Consider the following 25,533-nt stretch of genomic DNA (forward strand, 5'->3'; position numbering starts at 1 on the left):
AGTGCAAGAGGTGTCACAACAGTCCCTGGTTCAAGTCCAGAATGAATAACATCCGGCCGTGATTGGGAGTCCCATAGGGCAGCTCACAATTGGCCCAGTGTCTAGATCACCTGTACTCCACACACAAAGCTCTCCCTCGCCCTCCATTTGGTAAATACAACTCTATCCTCCTGATTCCTGCTTACAAGCAAACATTAAAGCAGGAAGCACCAGTGACTCGGTCTATAGAAAAAGTGGTCAGATGAAGCAGATGCTAAACTACAGGACTGTTTTGCTAGCACAGACTGGAACATGTTCAGGGATTCCTCCGATGGCATTGCGGAGTACACCACATCAGTCACTGGCTTTATCAATAAGTGCATCGAGGACGTCATCCCCACAGTAATGGTACGTACAACCAGAAGCCATGGATTACAGGCAACATTCACACTGAGCTAACGGGTAGAGCTGCCGCTTTCAAGGTGCGGGACTCTAACCCGGAAGCTTACAAGAAATCCTGCTATGCCCTGCAACGAACCATCAAACAGGCATAGCGTCAATACAGGGCTAAGATTGAATCATACTACACCGGCTCTGACGCTCGTCTAATGTGGCAGGGCTTGCTAACAATTACAGACTACAAAGGGAAGCACAGCTGCGAGCTGCCCAGTGACACGAGCCTACCAGACGAGCTAAATCACTTCTATGCTCGCTTCAAGGCAAGCAACACTGAGGCATGCATGAGAGCATCAGCTGTTCCGGACGACTGTGTGATCACGCTCTCTGTAGCCGACGTGAGTAAGACCTTTAACCTCCCTGGGCAAGGTGGGACGCTTACGAATACCTCATAAATGCTATAACTTCAATTTCTCAAACATATGACTATTTTACACCATTTTAACCTGTTGGGGATAGGGGGCAGTATTTGCACGGCCGGATAAAAAATGTACCCGATTTAATTTGGTTATTACTACTGCCCAGAAACTAGAATATGCATATAATTGTTTGATTTGGATAGAAAACACCCTAAAGTTTCTAAAACTGTTTGAATGGTGTCTGTGAGTATAACAGAACTCATATGGCAGGCAAAAACCTGAGAAGATTCTGTACAGGAAGTGCCCTCTCTGATCATTTCTTGGCCTTCTACACTCTCTTTATTGAAAACAAAGGATTTCTGCTGTAACATGACACTTCCTAAGGCTCCCATAGGCTCTCAGAAGGCGCCAGAACGTTGAATGATGACTTTGCAGCCCATGGCTGAAAAACAGTAGCGCATTTGGATAGTGGTCGATCTGAGAACAATGAGACGGGTGCGCGCGTGCACGTGAAGAGTCCATTTTAGATTTTGAGTCTTTGAACAGAAAGGACGTCTCCCGGTCAGAATATTATCGCTTTTTTACGAGAAAAATCGCATAAAAATTGATTTTAAACAGCGTTTAAAATCAGCTTGAAAAATGGGTGTCTGATTATTTCTGGCTGGGTACTCTGCTGACATAATCTAATGTTTTGCTTTCGTTGTAAAGCCTTTTTGAAATCGGACAGTGTGGTTAGATTAATGAGAGTCTTGTCTTTAAAATGGTGTAAAATAGTCATATGTTTGAGAAATTGAAGTAATAGCATTTCTAAGGTATTTGAATATCGCACCACGGGATTCCACTGGCTGTTGAGTAGGTGGGACGATTTCGTCCCACATACCCTAGAGAGGTTAAAGACAAGACTCTCGTTAATCTAACCACACTGTCCGATTTCAAAAAGGCTTTACACAGAAAGCAAAACATAAGATTATGTCAGGAGAGTACCCTGCCAAAAAGAATCACACAGCCATTTTCAAAGCAAGCCTATATGTCACAAAAACCCAAACCACAGCTAAATGCAGCACTAACCTTTGATGATCTTCATCAGATGACACTCCTAGGACATTATGTTATACAATACATGCATGTTTTGTTAAATCAAGTTCATATTTATATCAAAAAACAGCTTTTTACATTAGCATGTGATGTTCAGAACTAGCATACCCACCGCAAACTTCCGGTGAATTTACTTAATTACTCACGATTAACGTTCATAAAATACATAACAATTATTTTAAGAATTATAGATACAGAACTCCTTTATGCAATCGCGGTGTCAGATTTTAAAATAGCTTTTCGGCGAAAGCACATTTTGCAATATTCTGAGTAGATAGCCCGGCCATCACGGCTAGCTAATTTGAACACCACCAAGTTTGGCCCTCACCAAACTCAGATTTACTATAAGAAAAATTGGATTACCTTTGCTGTTCTTCGTCAGAATGCACTCCCAGGACTTCTACTTCAACAACAAATGTTGTTTTGGTTCGAAATAATCCATAGTTATATTGAAATAGCTCCGTTTTGTTCGTGCGTTCAGGTAACTATCCGAAGGGTGATGCGCGAGCGCATTTTGTGACTAAAAATGTCAAAATATTCCATTACCGTACTTCGAAGCATGTCAAACGCTGTTTAAAATCAATTTTTATGTGATTTTTCTCGTAAAATAGCGATAATATTCCAACCGGGCGACGTTGTATTCATTCAAAGAGAGAAAGAAAAACATGGAGAATTCACATGAACGCGCATCTCCAGTGTCACTGTTCTCAGCCTGACCAGTAACAAACAGAGCTGCTGTACTTAGCCCAGAGACTGGAGAGACGTCATTCCACATTCTGGCGCCTTCTGAGAGCCAATGGAAGCCTTAGAAAATGTCACGTTACAGCAGAGATGCTGTATTTTTGATAGAGATGCGAATGAAGGAGAACAAATTGTCAGACAGGGCACTTCCTGTATGGAATCTTCTCAGGTTTTGGCCTGCCATATGAGTTCTGCCACCATTCAAACAGTTCTAGAAACTTTAGAGTGTTTTCTATCCAAATATACTAATTATATGCATATTCTCGTTTCTGGGCAAGAGTAGTAACCAGTTTAAATCGGGTACGTTTTTTTTCCGGCCGTGCAAATACTGCCCCCTAGCCCCAACAGGTTTTAAACAGGTCAACATACACAAGGCAGCGGGGCCAGACGGATCACCAGGACGTGTGCTCCGGGCATGTGCTGACCAACTGGCAGGTGTCTTCACAGACATATACCAACATGTTTCAAGCAGACCACCATAGTCCCTGTGCCCAAGAACAGAAAGGCAACCTGCCTAAATGACTACAGACCCGTAGCACTCATGTCCGTAGACAGTAAGTGCTTTGAAAGGTTGATAATGGCTCACATCAACACCATTATCCCAGAAACCCTAGACCCACACCAATTTGCATACCGCCCAAGCAGATCCACAGATGATGCAATATCTATTGCACTCCACAATGCCCTTTCCCACCTGCACAAAAGGAACACTTATGTGAGAATGCTATTCATTGACTACAGCTCAGTGTTCAACACCATAGTACCCTCAAAGCTCATCACTAAGCTAAGGACCCTGGGACTAAACACCTCCCTCTGCAACTGGATCCTGGACTTCCTGATGGGCCGTCCGCAGGTGGTAAGGGTAGGTAGCAACACATCTGCCACACTGATCCTCAACACCGGAGCACCACAGGGGTGCGTGCTCAGTCTCCTCCTGTACTCCCTGTTCACACATGACTGCATGACCAGGCACGACTCCAACACCATCATTAAGTTGGCAGACGACACAACAGTGGTAGGCCTGATCACAGACAACGACGAGACAGCCTATAGGGAGGAGGTCAGAGACCTGGCCGTGTGGTGCCAGAATAACAATCTATCCTTCAACGTAGCCAAGACTAAGGAGATAATTGTGGACTACAGGAAAAGGAGGACCGAGCACGCACCCATTCTCATCGACGGGGCTGTAGTGGAGTAGGTTGAGAGCTTCAAGTTCCTCGGTGTCCACATCAACAACAAACTAGAATGGTCCAAACACACCAAGACAGTCGTGTTGAGGGCACGACAAAGCCTATTCCCCCTCAGGAAACGAAAAAGATTTGGCATGCGTCCTGAGATCCTCAAAAGGTTCTACAGCTGCAACATCGAGAGCATCCTGACTGGTTGCATCACTGCCTGGTACGGCAATTGCTCGGCCTCTGACCGCAAGGCACTACAGAGGGTAGTGCGTACGGCCCAGTACATCACGGGGGCTAAGCTGCATGCCGTCCAGGACCTCTACACCAGGCGGTGTCAGAAGAAGGCCCTAAAAATTGTCAAGGACCCCAGCCACCCCAGTCATAGACTGTTCTCTCTACTACCGCATGGCAAGCGGTACCGGAGTGCCAAGTCTAGGACACAAAGGCTTCTCAACAGTTTTTACCCCCAAGCCATAAGACTCCTGAACAGGTAATCAAATGGCTACCCGGACTATTTGCATTGTGTGCCCCCCCAAACCCTATTTTTACGCTGCTGCTACTCTCTGTTTATCATATATGCATAGTCACTTTAACTATACATTCATGTACATACTACCTCAATTGGGCCGACCAACCAGTGCTCCCGCACATTGTCTAACCGGGCTGTCTGCATTGTGTCTCGCCACCCACCACCCGCCAACCGCTCTTTTACGCTACTGCTACTCTCTGTTCATCATATATGGATAGTCACTTTAACCATATCTACATGTACATACTACCTCAATCAGCCTGACTAACCGGTGTCTGTATGTAGCCTCGCTACTTTTATAGCCTCGCTACTGTATATAGCCAGTCTTTTTACTGTTGTTTTATTTCTTTACTTACCTATTGTTCACCTAACACCTTTTTTGCACTATTGGTTAGAGCCTGTAAGTAAGCATTTCACTGTTGTATTCGGCGCACATGACAAATAAACTTTGATTTGATTTGATCTGGGTTTGGCCGGGGTAGGTCGTCATTGTAAATAAGAATTTGTTCTTAACTGACTTGCCTAGCTAAATAAAAAATAAATAAATAAAACGTAACATTTAAATGTCACATGCACATGTACAGTGAAATGCCTTTCTTGCAAGTTCTAAACCCTACAATGCAGTGATCAATAACATTTACATTTACATTTAAGTCATTTAGCAGATGCTCTTATCCAGAGCGACTTACAGTAGTGACAATGTCATACTAAAAATAACATGAGGTAGAACAAAAATAAGAAATAAGAGAAAACATACTTCATAAGTAAGCATACGGTGCTGTATACAGGGTCTGGCAGTTCCAGTACTATATTTACAATGTGCAGGGACACTGAAGTGATAGAGGTAGATATGTATAGGGCTAAGTTACTAGGCATTAGGATATAATAAACAGAGTAGCAACAATGTATATGATGATTGTATGCGAGTCAGTGTTTGTGTGTGTGTCGCGGTGTCAGTGTGCATGAGTGTGTAGGGCCCTGTGAGTGTGCATAGAGACAGCGCAAAAAAAAGAATGAAATAAAATTCAAGTGTCAACTCAGTCTGTGTAGCCATTTTGTAAGCTATTAGTTAGCCATTTGGCAGTCTTATGGCTTGGGGATAGAAGCTGTTCATGAGCCTGTTAGTGCTGAGAGAACAGCTGGAGTCTAATGATTTTCCAGGCCTTCCTTTCACATGATATGGAGGTCCTGGATGGCTGTCCGTACCACCCTCTGTAGTGCCATGCAAACCTTTTGAGGATTTGAGGGCCCATGCCAAACCTTTTCAACCTCCTGAGAGGGAAGAGGCAATGTTGCACCTTCTTCACGACTGCGCGTGTGTGGGGACTTAGTGATTTGGACACCGAGGTACTTGAGGCTCTCGACCCCCTCCACTGCAGCCCCATTTATGTGTATATGTGAGTGCTCACCTCCCTGTTTCCTGTAGTCCACGATCAGCTCCTTGGTCTTACTGATGTTGAGGGAGAGGTTGTTGTTCCAGCATCACACTACCAGGTCACTGACCTCCTCCCCGCGTTGAGGGTCAGCGTGGCAGAGGTGATGTTGCCTACCCTCACCACCTGGGGTCGGCCCGTCAGGAATTCTACAATCCAGTTGCAGAGGGAGGTGTTCAGTCCCAGGATCCTAAGCTTGGTGACCAGCTTGGAGAGGACAATGTTGTTGAATGCTAAACTGTAGTCAATTAACAGAATTCTCACATAGGTATTCCTCTATTCTAGGTGGGTGAGGGCAGTGTGGATTGCAATTGAGATTGCGTAGTCTATGTATCTGTTGCGGCAGAATGCAAATTAGAATGGGTCTAGGATGTCTGGGATGATGGTGTTGATATGTGCCATTAAACCTTACTCTCATCGGCCTCGGAGAGGCACGATGATGTTATTGTCGAAGCATGCATAAAATGCATTGAGTTCGTCTGGTAGAGAGGCATCGTTGGGGAGATCACGGCTGGGTCTTCCTTAGTAATCCGTAATGGACTATAGTCCATGCCACATGCGGCGGGCGTTGGAGCCTGTGTATTATGATTCCGCTTTATTCCTATGTTGTCCTTTTGCTTGTTTGATGACCCTGCGGAGGTCATAGCGGGACTTCTTGTACATGGCCTCAGGGTTGTCTGCGATAGCCCTGAATTCCGTAGCCTCAGGGTTGTCTGCGATAGCCCTGAATTCCGTAGCCTCAGGGTTGTCTGCGATAGCCCTGAATTCCGTAGCCTCAGGGTTGTCTGCGATAGCCCTGAATTCCGTAGCCTCAGGGTTGTCTGCGATAGCCCTGAATTCCGTAGCCTCAGGGTTGTCTGCGATAGCCCTGAATTCTGTAGCCTCAGGGTTGTCTGCAATAGCCCTGAATTCCGTAGCCTCAGGGTTGTCTGCGATAGCCCTGAATTCTGTAGCCTCAGGGTTGTCTGCAATAGCCCTGAATTCTGTAGCCTCAGGGTTGTCTGCAATAGCCCTGAATGCCGTAGCCCTGTCCTTTGGTTTAGCGCCAATTGGGGAAGCAGCAAACCTTCAATGTGGGGACAACACCACCGATGCATTTCCTAATGAAGCCGGTGACAGAGGTGGTTAGCTTGTAGATGTTTTCTTGAGTCTTGAAACATATTCCAATCAGGGCTAGCAAAGCAGTCATGTAGTATAATCTCGGATTCTGGTGACCATTTTTCCACATAGCGAGTCATGGGTACTTCCTGTTAAAGCTTCTGCTTGTAAACAGGAAGTAGGAGTATGGAGTCATGATATGATTTGCCGAATGGCAGATGAGGGAGGGCGTTGTATGTTTGCTTGTGGGTAGAAAAACAGTGGTCTAGGACTTTATCGCGTGGCGTGGGAGATGTGTTGATGGAAGTCTTAATGATGCAGAATTATAGTCCTCGGCAACCAGAAAAGCAGCCTCTGGATGTAAGTTTTCCTACTGATTTATAGCCTCGTACAGTTTAGTTCCAGCTTGTTCTTTTTGTTGTCCTTATACAACAGTCATGCTAACAGCTGAAAACTCCCTCGGGAGGGTCGGAATATAACCATCAGGTATTCCAAGACAGGTGAACAATGGGTCGGCACTTCCACCATGGTCGAGACAGCACTGCAGTTGTTGTTGATGAAGAGGCAAACTCCTCTCCCTCTCAATTTCCCCTGACTCCAGAAGCCAAAATTGAGGTAAGTAACTGCCGATCCGATGTTCAAAAAATTTTTGTTGTAAGAAATGATAGCGGATACATTTTGTGAAAATAAAGTAAAAATAAACAACAAAATAGCAAAGTTGGGCCAGAGCTTGCAAAACAGCAGTCATCCAGGCCTTCTTCCATAAGAGAGCTATATCATGGTAGACAGTTAAAAGTGATTTCCAATTGTGCTGATATATGCAGCCTTCCGTGATTGTGGTGTCAGCGAACGCTGGAACATTGCCTTTAAAAAGGTGCATAGCCAACAAATCTGATTAAATCCCGGCCCTAATCTCCCAGTTGATCAGTTGATATCTCCAACAGAGAGGACTATCGGTCTGTACGAACTGTTTTAAACAGGGAGTTGAATGACATTAAAGGTGTGAACCCGAGGCCTCCATAGCATGCTTTCCTTTTACAGTAGATGAATCAGGAGGCTGCCAGCCGTATGTTTCAGTGTGACACAATTCTTAGAACATATTTTGCAGGCTAATCAAGTAACAAAACTCAGTGACAAGTCCACTGAAAAGAGTGTGAACCTGACATGTTCCACTGAAGTGATATGATTTGGAATTAGTCTGGATTTCTGTGTACTCTGTGTGTTTTTGTGGCACGTGTGTTTGTGTTTTTCTGCTTGTGTGTTCTTGATTTGTTGCTTCCAATGAGTACTTGCCTGTCAGGGGACTGAGAGTAAAGCCCGGTTCAGATACAACAGCTGAGACGAGACTGTTTAATGGAGTCTTAGAACACAGTTTGCTTAAGTTGAATGGTTTTAGAACGTCTCGTTTCGGCAGCTGGAGTTTCCAAGATTCAACATGTAAAATCTTAGCTAAAGGCTTGAGACGAGACCGGTCCATTTAGCTAATCAGAGAACAATGCACTGACATTCTGTGTTTAGCCAAGCAGCTAGCTAGCTAGCCAAGCAGACAGCTAGCTAGCTGATATTTTTCTATCAAGTGACAAAGTGTACTCTGTTTCTGGTGCATGCATTTCCTGATACTCGTTAGCTTCAACACCTTGCCACAAGAAGTGACATCTTTGTTTCAAAGTTCCCTTCATGTAATTGTAAATAGGGACCGTTGTCATGGAAATGGTCTCAACTGTGCATCTCTTTCTTTTAATCTGAATTCCCCATATTTAGTCAGCTGTTCTACAATACAACATTCTAAAACTGGCAAGTTTTGTCTCGTCTACTCATGTCGGCTGTTGTATCTGAACCAGGCTGAAGAGGTGAGGGATAACCCTTGAGGATGTGTTTGTGGTAGCACAGCTTGAGTTTGTCGGTTTGCTGATGTGTCCCAATTGACCTACAGAGGACCGGCGGGACAATGGAGAGGCGTCTGTATGAATGTGTGTGTGTGTTTGCCTGTGTTTATGTGCATGCATGTGTATCGTATTTCCTCTGATAGGAGTTCAATGCCAGCCTTCAAAATGGCATAATCCGGCCTAAATGAAAGACTCAAGTATTTGCTTGTTTGTTTCTGCTTGTGTGTTGTTGCTTTGTTGTTGTTCCAGGACGGCACGGCAAGCGGTACCAGAGCACCAAGTCTAAGAACAAAAGGCTCCTTAACAGCTTCTACCCCAAGCCATAAGAATGCTGAACAATTAATAAAATGGCCATCTGACTATTTACATTGACCCCCCCTCTCCATTTGTTTTGTACACTGCTGCTACTCGCTGTTTCTTATCTATGCATAGTCACTTCACCCCTACCTCCATGTACAAATTACCTCGACTAACCTGTACCCCTGCACATTGACTCGGTACCGGTACCCCCTGTATATAGGCTCATTATTGTTATTTTATTGTGTTACTTTTTATAATTTTTTACTTTAATTTATTTGGTAAAAATGTTCTTAACTCTTTCTTGAACTGCACTGTTGGTTAAGGGCTTATAAGTAAGCATTTCACAGTAAGGTCTACACTTGTTGTATTTGGCACATGTGACAAATAAAGTTTGATTTGATTTGAAGTACAGGATCAGACTTTTCTACAGGCTTCTCCTGAGTCTCGTCAATTAACTTCATTGGATAACTGATATGCTCTCATTTCATGCAGGAAGACAACATTATGGCATGCTGATGCCATAAAACGTGTGTCGGGTATGCCATCAGCTGTGGAATCTTGTGAAATGTCACACAGTCCTATCTATATGTGTTGTCACGGTGAATGCATTAAAAAGGTTATTGCATGATGAGATGGTTTGGGTTAGTCCTCTCATACAGAAAGCCTGCCAGATAGTGAAAAACAAAAAGTGCAACAACATAAAGATAGGATAGCTGACATATTGGGAAAAATGGCTCTCTAAAATCTGATATCCATTACCTGTGACCTTTTCAGTCTCAGCTGATTGTGTCTTGTGTCATCAGTGTGATGGAAGTTTACAATAGGTTGCGTCTTACCTCGATATAAAGAAGGAGGAAGGGAATTTGCGACACATGTATTTTCTCTTGACAATTCTCTTCCCAGGATACTTTTTTAGGTGTCCCGGGAAACAACAAGTGTACTTTTCAACAACTCACGTTCTTCCTGTGTGTGAATATTCCCTTGAAAATGTCCAGACAGACTGAGATTGCCTTTTAAAGGGATAAATGAAAAGTACTGTAATTCCCCCCAAAAAAGAAAGTGCAAATGCAATATGGGTCATCCTTTGAGGTTTAGTTTGAGCTTGTAGCCTGTTTCCATCGATGCTTGCACTCTAATTCTCCACAGTCGAAATGGATAATGAAAATAAGGGATCTCCCTTTTCGCTTAACGGAAAATTTCACCCAAAAACGATCTTTTGGTATTCGTTTCATTAGTCGATTGTTGATATTGTCATAAAATGTTTTGCATGTCAGCAATCTTTCAAATTATAGAAATACAGCCAGTATGATGCATTTTGCATCATATGATGCAAAATGCATCATTCCTGTATATATGTTCTGGCAATATATCAACATACAACTAATGAAAAGTTTTCCTTTAATGGCAGTAATAGGAGAAAATACTCTCCGTTTTCCTCTGTTCAACATGTCTGCCCGAGTCTGCTATAAAGAAATGATAACTCAACACATAATAAATAGTCCTGACTTTATGGTGTTATTAGGAGAATATTGCTCCGTCTGCCTTTTGGCCTTGTGCTGCAGACTGTATCTGCTATTGGTGAAAATATTAAGCATTGTAATTACCCACTCTCATTGAGATAGGCCTGGTTCCCATTCTTTACAGTGTAATTGCCTCCTGTGGGATAATTAGTAATCATTAAAAGATAGTCGATGCACTGTCACCAGGCACTGTACGAGACACCCAAACAATATGTGGTGCACCATTAGCTGAGAGGTCAGCATAGTGTTTCAACTCGTCTTACTGCGAGCGATGAAACCTTAGCAAGCTGCGGTGAAACAGACCCCATTTGGAAAAATCATAGGAATTAGTTTTCGTATGCTCTTGTAATGCAAGGTAGTAGAGGATATACACTTTCACACTAATAACGTTCAAAGTTAATTAAACTGTTGCAACTACAGGCTCTGTTGACATTGCTTTCTACATTTTAAAGTGTTTTCCTCTGTGTGAGAGATACAAAAGTCACATTTAATCCTGTTCTGTTTGTTTATAATGATGTAATTATTTGCTTTCCCTCCTCCTTCTGCTTTCATTCACTGGCCAGATCTGTTGCTATAGGGCCACGGCAATTTGGTTTGGACCCCGATTTGGAAGACAGCATTATCATGGTCCATTTAACCACGTCTCTGTTGATTAATTTCAAACACTGAGGCCAATTATTAGCCAGCATGTTCTCAAATGGTGTATTCGCTGGCCAGCTAGAGCTTCAAGCTGTGGCTGTTACAGCTGTGGGAACAGGATATCAGGGAAGGTTAGAGGGAAACCAACAAATATAGGCATCACAGAGCACAATATCCCCATGCAATAACCGCTACATTGGGTTCGACCGGATTCTATCAGTCCATGTGTGACCGTCCTTGGTTTAAACCTGTGCTGTTTGACTGTGTTAGACCATGGAGAGCTGATGCAAGTCTTCAGGTCTCAAGCAAGGTTGCTGATCATGCTGGCACAGGTCTTTGAACCACCTTTGTTAGACAAGGTGTAACATATTCAAAGAAAATACACACACTGTTAAAAAGCCAACTTAACCAATTGCTTAGCGTTGGTTAGGTGGACTTCAGAAGGACAAGACACTGAGCTAATGTGTGAACGTGTGTTCACACAATGAACTTTGCTCACAGTGAGCTGAATGTCTAAAAATGTGTTGGGTCGAATTACACATTCATGTTTGCCTTTGGAAGTCAAGGGGCTTTGAATGACAATATAACTCACATTAATAATGCAAGGTTGAGAGTAGTCGATTTTGGAGCTAAGTATCTGCATCCTGATTTGCCAGGAGAAAATGGACCCAAACCAATCAATGGAGAGTATGTCTGTCTCATTATGCTTTAAGTAAGTCAAAGCACTGCCAAACCTAGTAGGATGAGTAAGTATCTTGGTCCAACAAAATAATAAAATAGTCCATTAAGAAACTTTAAGAAACTCCATTAAATGCATGTTCAATGATTAATTAAAGATTATTAGCTGGGTTTTTCAATGCTGCTCTGTAAGCCTATAGAGGTGGAGCGTTTACACTAGGCAAGGCAACAAAAGATGAAAAATAACCATTTTGTTGCTTTTTTTCCTGTTCTGATGATAATACGCTCTCTGAATATTTCTGGAACAGAAACGTGTAGTAGAGCATGATAGAATTTTTATGGACACTGTTTTTATAGCGTGAAACTAAGAGTAAGCGATAGATAGAATGTCTGTCATTTGATACACTGTCAGAAGTGAGGATGACCTTAAGAACACATCCGTTGAACCTGTGGCTCTATTCTGAGATCAGTAGATACTGTATTCTCTAATGCTTCGACCTAAACTATTGCTAGAAGCACTGGTCTCTGTTGTTAGTTGTTATTGCACCTTCTCAATCACCTTCTCATGTATTCGGGAGAGGATGCCGAGAGCAATACGTGTGTGTGTGTATGTGCAGAGCCGGGTACAGACCTATTGGGGGGGAGGGGGGAGGGGGTGGGGCAAAAATAAAAAAGGTCACTCCCAAAAATGTTTCCCACAACCGTGGTCACAGACTCGTTGAGCAATTCTTACAAGAAGAGGGACAAGCAGCACAATCTGATGAGTAAAGTATTTTGCAAAAATATTTTTAACTGGAATAAATGCTGCACTTATTAACAATGACCAACACAATTCCAGTCAAAATAGAAGATGGCCAGAAATACTGTAGCCTACCATGAATATATCCAACCCAACTCCAACCCAAACTTTTTGACCAGCGACCCCCAAAAAGGAGTAGTACAAAACTTGTGACCGCCTGTGCACATGTGAACATGCGCACACAATCTCTGTACAAAAGTAGCCTGTCATTACAGCCATAAACAGTGATGCATTTTCAAGATGCAAGATAGGCTACAGAAATAAATTGCGTTTTACACGTGCAGTTGGAACTGAAAGTCATGTTAGCGGTCAATATCAGCCAGGGATCATGTCACTTCTCTGGAGTCCAGAGCAAGCAAACTCATTCGGACTCATTGTAGAGGCAGTTGCAAGGCAAATGGAAAGCATGTTCTGTCTGGTCACTATTCTGGAAATGCACGCCCCGCCTTTGCATGCCAATGCTGATGGCTGGTCATTGGTCGACAATCACGACGTACCACTTGTTGGTTCTGAAGCATAGACTGGAAGTTAACAACGACTTGCGGTTCAGAACAACCACGACAAAGATTTAATTAAAAAAATTATTAATTATACCACCACCAAAAAGGGCACGTTTGGAGCCTGGAAGGGCCCTATCTCTGCGTGCGTGCGTGCGTGCGTGCGTGCGTGTGTGTGTGTGTGCCTGTGTGTGGAACTTTTGGAGACTGGAAGGGCCCTATCTGTGTGTGTGTCAAAAGGGAGCAGAGGGAAAGGAGAATACTCCTCTATGCCAGAGCATTTCTCATGGTATACTTCACACTAGATTTAACTTACACTTGTGAAAGTGTGATTACTTATAACAAAAGCAACTGTTGCCATATTCCTGATCCAGTAATCTGCTTTCACTGAGATATTGCTGTGTTCACAGCTTGTGAGGAACAGATACTTGCAGCTTCCGATAGCATAGCTGTGTGTCTGCAGGACACATCCATCATGTGCCAAGATAAGGCCATCTGACTCCTAGCTGCAGTGTGTATGTATAGTAAGCTAGTTGCAACTGAAACATGCATCACTGTACACAGAGACAAGGTGTTTCCAGCCATGTTTACCTTTTGACCTTCTATGACATCCACTTTCCAAGCTTAAGTGAGTTGATATTCTAGTGTAGTTCATTACGCTTTTGAGAAAGTGAGTGAACTTTCCGTCAAAAAAAGGCCCAAGGGGAGAATCTCCTATAAGGTGTTGAGGTAATAACAGCTAGCGCAGAGCTGCTCCCAGCTAATTACAGAGAAGAGGGAGGAATAGAAGAGTGGCATGTCTTCATGGATGCTAAGGGAAGCCAGGCTTCCCCAAAAGAGAAAACGTCATATTGAGTGAAACAGCGCCCCTCCGTCTCTGTATCTCTTCACAGTGCCTTGCAAAATTATTCATCCCCCTTGGTGTTTTTCCTATTTTGTTGCATTACAACCTGTAATTTAAATAGATTTTTATTTGGATTTCATGTAATGGACATACACAAAATAGTCAAAATTGGTCAAGTGAAATTACATTTTTTTAAATAAAAAATATAAAAAAACGGAAAAGTGGTGCATGCATATGTATTCTCCCCCTTTGCTATGAAGCCCCTAAATAAGATCTGGTGTGACAAATTACCTTCAGAAGTCACATTATTAGTTAAATAAAGTCCACTTGTGTGCGATCTAAGTGTCACTTGATCTGTCACATGATCTCAGTATATATATATATATATATATATATATATATATATATATATATATATATATATATATATATATATATATATATATATATATATATATATATATATATATATATATATATATATATATATACATACACCTGTTCTGAAAGGCCCCAGAGTCTGCAACACCACTAAGCAAGGGGCACCATCAAGCAAGCAGCACCATGAAGACCAAGGAGCTCTCCAAACAGGTCAGGGACAAAGTTGTGGAGAAGTACAGATCAGGGTTGGGTTATAAAAAAAAATCATAAACTTTGAACATCCCACGGATCACCATTAAATCCATTATTAAAAAATGGAAAGATTATGGCACCATAACAAACCTGCCAAGAGAGGGCTGCCCACCAAAACTCACGGACCAAGCAAGGAGGGCATTAATCAGAGAGGCAACAAAGAGGCCAAAGACACCCCTGAAGTAGCTGCAAAGCTCCATAGCGGAGATTGGAGTATCTGTCCATAGGACCACTTTAATCCGTACACTCCACAGAGCTGGGCTTTACGGAAGAATGGCCAGAAAAAAAGCCATTGCTTAAAGAAAAAAATAAGAAAACACATTTGGTGTTCGCCAAAAGGCATATGGGAGACTACCCAAACATCTAGAAGAAGGTACTCTGATCAGATGAGACTAAAGTTGAGCTTTTTGGCCATCAAGGAAAACACTGTGTCTGGTGCAAACCCAACACCTCTCATCACCCCAAGAACACCATCCCCACAGTGAAGCATGGTGGTGGCAGCATCATGCTGTGGGGATGTTTTTCATTGGCAGGGACTTGGAAACTGGTCAGAATTGAAGGAACGATGGATGGTGCTAAATATAGGGAAATTCTTGAGGGAAACAGTGTTTCAGTTACCTTCCAGCAGGACAATGACCCGAAGCATACTGCCAAAGCAACACTCGAGTGGTTTAAGGGGAAACATTTAAATGTCTTGGAATTGCATGGTCAAAGCCCAGACCCCAATCCAATTGAGAATCTGTGGTTTGACTTAAAGATTGCGGTACACCAGCGGAACCCATCCAACTTGAAGGAGCTGGAGCAGTTTTGCCTTGAAGAATAGGCAAAAATCCCAGTGGCTAGATGTGCCAAGCTTATAGAGACATACCCCAAGAGACTTGCAGCTGTAATTTCTGCAAAAGGTGGCTCTACAAAGTATTGACTTTGGGGGGATGAATAGTTATGCACGCTCAAGTTTTATGTTTTTTTTTTAATCTTAGTTATTGTTTGTTTCACAATAAAAAATATTTTGTGTCTTCAAAGTGGTAGGCATGTTTTGCAAATCAAATGATACAAAATCAATTTTAATTCCAGGTTGTAAGGCAACAAAATAGGAAAAATGCCAAGGGGGGTGAAAACTTTCGCAAGCCACTGTATCTATCTGAGTCAGTCTGGTCAAAAATAGTATGATATCGTTGCTGCCCATAGCATTGAATGTAAGGGAAGCCAGCGAGCATTTGGCCTCCCTTAATAAAATGTTTTATAAAATAAGAGCCAATCAGCATTGAGCTCAACTGTGAATGTTCCAATCACATCAAAAACCAAACTTTATTGACAGAAAAAAAGTATTGAATTATTGAATCTAGCTAAAATTGTCCCTTTCCTAAATTAGCCATGGATGGAGATAGGGATATGGACAAGTTTTGAATCAGAAGGCCAGCGTCCCGGAGGGACCTCTTCACTGTTGACGTTGAGACTGGTGTTTTGCGGGTACTATTTAATGAAGCTGCCAGTTGTGGACTTGTGAGGCATCTGTTTATCAAACTAGACACTCTAATGTACTTGTCCTGTTGCTCAGTTCTGCACCGGGGCCTCCCACTCCTTTTTCTATTCTGGTTAGAGCCAATTTGCACTGTTCTGTGAAGGGAGTAGTACATAGCGTTGTACGAGATCTTCAGTTTCTTGACAATTTCTCACATGGAATAGCCTTCATTTATCAGAACAAGAATAGACTGACGAGTTTCAGAAGAAAGGTCTTTGTTTCTAGCCATTTTGAGCCTATAATCGAACCCACAAATGCTGACGCTCCAGATACTCAACTAGTCTAAAGAAGGCCAGTTTTATGGCTTCTTTAAACAGGACAACAGTTTTCAGCTGTGCTAACATAATTGCAAAAGTGTTTTCTAATGATCAATTAGCCTTTTTAAGATTATAAACTTCCCTGTGGCTCAGTTGGTAGAGCATGCTGTTTGCAACGCCAGCATGGTGTGTGCAACACCAGAGTTGTGGATTCGATTCCCATGGGGGGCCAGTACAAAAAAAATGCATGAAATGAAAATGAAATGTATGCATTCACTACTGTAAGTCGCTCTGGATAAGAGCATCTGCTAAATGACTAAAATGTAATGATTAGCTAACACAACATGCCATTGGAACACATGAGTGATGGTTGCTGATAATGGGCCTCTGTACGCCTATTTAGATATTCCCTAAAACATTTGCTGTTTCCAGCTACAATAGTCATTTACATTTACATTTACGTCATTTAGCAGACGCTCTTATCCAGAGCGACTTACAAAATTTGAAGTTTTGAATCCGGTGTCGTTTTGCGTGTCCATTCATAAACCATTTGCCATGGAATCTGTACATCAAAAATTTCTTCCCAACTATTTTGCAATTTATATGGCACAGCTGTCAATTATTTGGTCCTTAAAGGAAATTGGTATATCATTTTATTTTCCACAATTTTCTTTAACCATTTTTGGTCTTTAATGCAGGGCCCGACAGACAAGTTCCTTACTTTTCCCCCCTTCCACTTGCCTCTTCCATGTTTGTGGTAATGCTGCAATTAGTTGGTTTTAATTTTGGGTAGAGCAGACATTTCCATATGTCTGTGTTAGCTGCAGGTGTGACATAACTCCACCAGTCCTATTTATGATATCATTTACAAAGATTATACCTTTTTTAAACATTTTATCGAAAAATACATATTTTTTATCAATTAGTATATTTGAGTTTAACCACAATATTTGTTGTATTATTTGTTTTGTCTTTTCTGGTGGATTAAACTGAAATTGCAACCAACTTTCTAAGGCTTGTTTAAAAAAGAACGATATTTTGGAGATTATTTCGTTTTCAAATAACTGAAAATGAGCCGTTGTAATCTGAATAAAGGGAAAAAGGCTATTCTTGAACATGGGGTGAGACATTCTTAGTAATTTACTAGAGAACCATTTTGGATTTAAGTATAACTTTTGTATGACTGAAGCATTTAATGATAGGTCTAATGCTTTAATATTTAATCATTTCTTTCCTCTGAATTCATGGTCATTATATAAATTGGCCCTTTTAATTTTGTCCGGCTTGCCATTCCAAATAATATGTAATATTTTTTGTTCATAGAATATAAAAAGCAGGTCACTGGGTGTAGGCAAAACCACAAGCAAATAGGTAAACTGTGATATGACTAAAGAGTTAAATCAGGGTGATTTTTCCACAAATAGACATGTATTTTCCTTTCCATGGTAGCAAGATCTTATCTATTTTTGCTAAATTTCTATTAAAATGTATTGGAGTGAGATCATTTCCTTCTTTCGGGATATGTATACCGATATGTCCACATACCCATCAGAACATCTTATTGGGAAACTACACGGTAATGTAAAAGTTGAATGTTTTTGTGATCCAATATGTAATATAGTACACTTATAATTTGGTTTCAATCCAGAGAGGTTAGAAAAAGTATGCATATCCTCTGAGGCTGTGGAGGGAATCTAACTGTGGTTTTAAAATAAAACATGAATCATCAATGTACAATGACTGCTACGAGTGTGTACTGGAGGCAAAGTCAGGTGCAGGAGAGCAGAGTGTAGTTAAAACCTCATAGGGCTAGGGGGCAGTATTTTCATGGTCGGATGAAAAACGTACCCAATTTAAACAGGTTATTACTCTGGCCCAAAAAATAGAATACGCATATTATTAATAGATTTGGATAGAAAACACTCTGAAGTTTCTAAAACGGTTTGAATGGTGTCTGTGAGTATAACAGAACTCATATGGCAGGCAAAAACCTGAGAAAAATTGAACCAGGAAGTGGGAGAAATGAGAATTGTAGTTCTTCTTTTGAATCCCTTGAGAAACTACAGTGACATAGGGTTTACGTTGCACTTCCTAAGGCTTCCATTGGCTGTCAACAATCTTTAGAAACTGGTTTCATCCGTCTCCTGTTACCGGGCAGAAAATTGTGGCTCAGTCAATCAGTGGCCAGTCTGAGGACAGGTGTCTCGTGACGCGCGTGCACGCGAGCTCGCTGTTTGTTCTTTTTCTTCTGGGATGAATACCAATTGTCCGGTTGGAAAATTATCGCAATTTTACGTTAAAAAAATACCCTAAAGATTGATTGTAAACATCGTTTGACATGTTTCTACAAACAGTAACGGAACTTTTGAACTTTTCGTCTATGGATTTGCGCCCACGCCTCATGGCATTGTAACAGTGTTCTGGATGGGCCAACAAAATGGAGGTATTTGGACATAAATGATGGACTTTGCAGAACAAATGAACATTTCTTGTGGAAGTGGGAGTCCTTCCGAGTGCATTCTGCCGAAGATCAGCAAAGGTAAGAAAACATTTCAGAGATATTTTAGAGATTTGTTGACGCCGTGGTTGTAGGCTAACTGTATAGCTTAGCATTGAAGGCTAAGTTCTGTACTCAGAATATTGAACAATGTGCTTTCTCCATAAAGTTATTTTGAAATTTGACAAAGCGGTTGCATAAAGGAGAAGATTATCTATAATTCTTTAAATAATTGTTACAAATTTTGTCAACGTTTATGATGAGTATTTCTGTAAATTGATGTGCCCATTCACCGGACGTTATGGGGAGAATACATTTTCTGAACATCACGCGCCAATGTAAAATGGGGTTTCGGGATATAAATATGAACTTGATCGAACAAAAAATGCATGTATTGTCTAACATGATGTCCTAGGAGTGTCATCTGATGAAGATTGTCAAAGGTTAGTGCTTAATTTTAGCTGTATATCTGGTTTTGTGACGGCTATCCGTGCTTGGAAAATGGCTGTTTTTTTTGTGCTAATAATCTAATGTTTTGCTTTCACCGTAAAGCCTTTTTGAAATCAGACAACGTGGTTCGATTAACGAGAAGAATATCTTTAAAATGCCGTATAATACTCAAATTTTAATTTTGAGATTTTTGTGTTTTGAATTTTGCGCCGTGCTATTTCACTGGTTGTTGTCCAACCAATCCCATTACCAGGATTTTTTCTCAAAGGGGTCCTCAAGAGGTTAACCTGTTTAGGATAGGGGGCAGTATTGACACGGCTGGATAAAAAACATACCCGATTTAATCTGGTTACCACTCCTACCCAGTAACTAGAATATGCATATACTTATTACATATGGATAGAAAACACCCTAAATTTTCTAAAACTGTTTGAATGGTGTCTGTGAGTATAACAGAACTCAAATGGCAGGTCAAAACCTGAGAGATTCCTTTACAGGAAGTGGCCTGTCTGACCATTTCTTGAACTTGTTTTCCATCTCTATCATTTACTAAGGATCTCTGCTCTAACGTGACACTTCCCACGTCGTCCATAGGCGCTCAGAGCCCGGGAAAAAACAGAATGTCGTCATTCCAGCCCCAGGCTGAAACACATTATCGCCTTTCTCAAGTGGCCGATCAAGGGACACTGGCTTATGCGCGTGACCCCGACCGCCCCCGCCTTTGGGATTTTTTCCTCTGTTTGCCGAAAAGGAGATTCCCTGTCGGAATATTATCGCTTTTCTACGAGAAAAATGTCGTAAAAATTGATTTTAAACAGCGGTTGACATGCTTCGAAGTACGGTAATGGAATACTTAGAATTTTATTGTCACGAATTGCGCCATGCGCGCGACACTTCTTTACTATTTCGGATAGTGTCTGGAACGCACGAACAAAACGCCGCTATTCGGATATAACGATGGATTATTTTGGACCAAACCAACATTTGTTATTGAAGTAGCAGTCCTGGGTGTGTATTCTGACGAAGACAACAAAAGGTAATCAAACTTTTATAATAGTAAATATGATTATGGTGAGTGCTAAACTTGCCGGGTGTCTAAATAGCGAGCCCGTGATGCCTGGGCTATGTACTTAGAATATTGCAAAATGTGCTTTCACCAAAAAGCTATTTTAAAATCGGACATATCGAGTGCATAGAGGAGGTCTGTATCTATAATTCTTAAAATAATTGTTATGCTTTTTGTGAACGTTTATCGTGAGTAATTTAGTAAAATGTTAGCGAATTCCCCGGAAGTTTGCGGGGGGTATGCTAGTTCTGAACGTCACATGCTAATGTAAAAAGCTGGTTTTTGATATAAATATGAACTTGATTGAACAAAACATGCATGTATTGTATAACATAATGTCCTAGGGTTGTCATCTGATGAAGATCATCAAAGGTGAGTGCTGCATTTAGCTGTCTTCTGGGTTTTGGTGACATTATATGCTGGCTTGAAAAATGGGTGTCTGATTATTTCTGGCTTGGTACTCTGCTGACATAATCTAATGTTTTGCTTTCGTTGTAAAGCCTTTTTGAAATCGGACAGTGTGGTTAGATTAACGAGAGTCTTGTCTTTAAATGGCTGTAAAATAGTCATATGTTTGAGAAATTGAAGTAATAGGATTTTTAAGGTTTTGAAAATCGCGCCACAGGATAGCAGTGGCTGTTACGTAGGTGGGACGAATTCGTCCCGCCTAGCCTAGAGAGGTTAACAGGCGCACTTTTAATTCCGGTCCAAACGAAAGCACAGAAGTACATACAACGTGCCCAAAACACAGAACAAAAGTCTGGCGCGTAACAATACACACAACATCAAAACAATTTCACACAAAGACATGGAGGGGAACAGAGGACTAAATACATTCAGTGTGATTAGGGAATGAAAACCAGGTGGGTATGGAACAAGACAAAACAAACGGGAATATGAAAAATGGAGCGGCGATGGCTAGAAAGCCGGTGACGTCGAGCGCCGAACGCTGCCCGAACAAAGAGAGGAGCCGACTTCGGCGGAAGTCGTGACAGTACACCCTCTTGATGCGCAGCTCCAGCGGCACGCCGACACCGGCCTCGGGGATGACCCGGAGGATGAGGCGCAGGGCAATCCGGCCGGCGACGGTGAAACTCCCGCAGCAGTTCGGGGTCCAAAACATCCGCAACCGGTGATGGTCCGCGCTGGTCTTTTGGCATAACACAGCTCGCTGGTGGTGAACATGCGTGGCCTTCCATGTCTCCTTCGCGCGCCTGAACCAGTTGTCCACCGCAGGAGCCTCGGTCTGACTGATGCCATGGCGCCAGAACTGGCTGATACCCCAATACACACTGAAAGGAGGAGAGGTTAGTGGAGGAGAGGCGAAATGAGTTCTGCGCCATCTCGGCCCAGGGCACGAACGCCACCCACTCCCCCAGCCGGTCCTGGCAATTGGACCGCAGAAGCCTGCCCACATCTTGTTTGCATCTCTCTACCTGCCCGTTACTCTCAGGGTGAAAACCCGAGGTGAGGCTGATCGGGACCCCCAGACGTTCCATGAACGCCTGCCAGACTCTCGACGTGAACTGGGGACCCCGATCAGACACTATATCCTCAGGCACCCCATAGTTCCGGAAGACGTGAGTAAACAGGGCTTCTGCAGTCTGTAGGGCCGTAGGGAGACCGGGCAGATTGAGGAGAAGACAGGACTTAGAGAAACGATCCACAACAACCAGGGTCATAGTGTTTCCCTGTGAAAGAGGAAGATCGGTTGGAAATCCACTGACAGGTGTGACCAAGGTTGTTGTGGAACGGGTAAGGGATGTACCTCTGGACAGTTGTCTCGGAGCCTTACACTGGCCACACACCGAGCAGGAGGAAACATAAACCCTCACGTCCTTTGCCAAGGTGGGCCACCAGTACTTCCCAGTCAGACAGCGCACCGTCCGACCAATCCCCGGATGACCAAAGGGTGACGTGTGGGCCCAATAGATCAACTGGTCACAGACAGCAGACGGAACGTACATACGCCCGACGGGACACTGGAGGGGAGCGGGCTCTGTACGCAATGCCTGCTCAATGTCCGCGTCCAGCTCCCACATGACCGGCGCTACCAGGCAGGAGGCCGGGAGTATGGGAGTCTGATCCATGGGCCGCTCCTCTGTGTCATACAGCGGAGCGGCTGCCCTCGTCAAGTGCGTCTTCCTTCATATTCTGGGAACCTGGTCTGTAGGACAGGGTAAACACAAAACGGGTAAAGAACATGGCCCACCTTGCTTGACAAGGATTCAGTCTCTTCGCTGCCCGGATGTGCTCCAGGTTGCGGTGGTCAGTCCAGATGAGGAAAGGGTGTTTAGCCCCGTCAAGCCAATGTCTCCACGCCTTCAACGCTTTAACCATAGCCAACAACTCCTGGTCCCCCACATCATAGTTACGCTCCGCCGGGCTGAGCTTCTTCGAGAAGAAAGCACAGGGGCTGAGTTTCAGTGGCGTACCTGAGCGCTGTGAGAGCACGGCTCCTATCCCAGCCTCGGACGCGTCCACCTCCACTATGAATGCCAAAAAGGGATCCGGATGGGCCAACACAGGAGCCGAAGTAAACAGAGCTCTTAGCTGCCCAAAAGCCCTGTCCGCCTTAGCCGACCACTGCAACCGTACAGGACCCCCCCTTCAGCAGTGAGGTAATGGGAGCAGCCACCTGGCCAAAACCCCGGATAAATCTCCGGTAGTAATTGGCAAACCCTAAAAATTGCTGCACCTCCTTTACCATGGTGGGAGTCGGCCAATTACGCATGGCTGCAATGCAGTCACTCTCCATCTCCACCCCTGATGTGGAAATGCGATACCCTAGGAAGGAGACGGCCTGCTGAAAGAACAAGCATTTCTCGGCCTTGACGTACAGGTCATGCTCCAACAGTCGTCCAAGTACCCTGCGCACCAAGGACACATGCTCGGCGCGTGTAGCGGAGTATATCAGAATGTCATCGATATACACCACTACACCTTGCCCGTGCAGGTCCCCTGAAAATCTCGTCTACAAAGGATTGGAAGACTGATGGAGCATTCATCAACCCGTACGGCATGACGAGGTATTTATAATGACCTGGTACTAAACGCTGTCTTCCACTCGTATCCCTCCCGGATACGCACCAGGTTATACGCACGCCTGAGATCCAGTTTTGTGAAGAAGCGCGCCCCATGCATTGACTCAATCGCCGTGGCGATAAGAGATAGCGGGTAACTGTACCTCACCGTGATTTGACTGAGACCTCTATAGCCAATGCACGGGCGCAGACCTCCATTCTTCTTCTTCACAGAAAAGAAACTCGAGGAGGCAGGTGAAGTGGAGGACCGAATGTACCCCTGACGCAGGGATTCAGAGACATATGTCTCCATAGCCACCGTCTCCTCTTACGACAGGGGATACACGTGACTCCTGGGAAGCGCAGCGTCTGCCAGGAGATTTATCGCACAATCCCCCCGTCGATGAGGTGTTAATTGAGTCGCCTTCTTTTTATAGAAGGTGAGAGCCAAATCGGCATATTCTGGGGGGATGCGCACGGTGGAGACCTGGTCTGGACTTTCCACCGTGGTAGCACCAACGGAAACCCCTACACACCTCCCCGAGCACTCTCGTGACCACCCCATGAGAGCCCTCTGTTGCCAGGAAATGGTGGGGTTATGATGAGCCAACCAGGGAAGGCCTAGTACCACGGGAAACGCAGGACAGTCAATGAGGAAGAGACTGATTTTCTCCTCGTGACCCCCCTACGTCTCCATGGCCAGGGAGATGGTGGCCTCCTTGATTAGCCCAGACCCTAATGGTCGACTATCCAGAGCGTGTACCGGGAAAGGTCTAACTACAGGAATAATGGGGATCCCTAAACTAAGGGCTAAAGCTCTGTCTATAAAATTCCCAGCTGCGCCTGAATCGACGAGCGCCTTATGCTGGGAATGCGGGGAAAACTCAGGGAAACAAACAGGTACGAACAGGTGGTCAACAGAGGACTGGATGAGTGTGGTGCAGACTCACCTGGGGTGACACCAGAGTGCCCTGCCTGCTGCCTCAACTCCCAGAGGGACCGACACGGCACCGACCGGCAGTGTGCCCTCTGCGGCCACAGATGGTGCACATGATGGCCCCTCCTCCAGTCTCCCTACACGCAGCCCCTCCCAACTCCATGGGCACTGGAGCAGGGGTGCTGGAAGATGAAACCGACAGAGCCCGCGCTGGACGTCCTCTGGTGACCAGCAGGTTATCCAACCGGATGGACAAATCCACCAATTGGTCAAAGGTGATGGTGGCATCCCTGCAGGCCAGCTCACGTCAGACGTCCTCGCGCAGGCTGCATTGATAGTGGTTGATGAGGGCCCTGTCGTTCCAGCCTGCTCCGGCGGCCAAGGTCCGGAATTCCAGGGCGAACTCCTGGGCGCTCCTCGTCCCCTGCCTCAAATGGAAGAGCCGTTCTCCCGCCACTCTACCTTCAGGCAGATGGTCGAAGACGGCCCGGAAGCGGTGGGTGAACTCCTCGAAGTGGTCCAACGCCTCGTCTCCTTCTCCCCACATGGCGTTTTCCCACTCCAGAGCTCTCCCCGAGAGGCATGAGACGGGGGCGGACACTCTCTCCCTTCCCGAGGGAGCTGGGTGAACGGTGGCCAGGTAGAGGTCCAGTTGTAGCAGGAACCCCTGGCACTGTGCTGCCGTCCCATCAGACTCCCTGGGAAGGGAGAGACGCATCCCACTGGGACTGGTTCCGGCCAGGACGGGTAGAGGTAACCCCGGTTGCGCTGGTCGAGACTTCCTGTCTCTCCCAGCGGTCCATGGTCTGGACAACGCGATCCATCATGGCACCAAGATGATGTAACATTGCCGGGTTTTCCTGGACACGCTCCTCGACTCCATGGTGGGTGTGAAATTCTGTTACGAGTGTGTACTGGAGGCGAAGTCAGGTGCAGGAGAGCAGAGTGTAGTTAACAGGTGCACTTTTAACCTCTTGGCGTTCCCCTAGGATAGGGGGTGCTAAAGCGATTTTTGAAAAAAAATCGTGCCTATTTTAAACGGCCTCCTACTCAAACTCAGAAGCTAGGATATGCATATAATTAATATTTGTGGATAGAAAACACCCTAAAGTTTCTA

This window comes from Salmo salar, chromosome 24 (assembly GCF_965601325.2).
Source record: "Salmo salar chromosome 24, fSalSal1, whole genome shotgun sequence".
NCBI classification, from domain to species: Eukaryota; Metazoa; Chordata; class Actinopteri; order Salmoniformes; family Salmonidae; genus Salmo; species Salmo salar.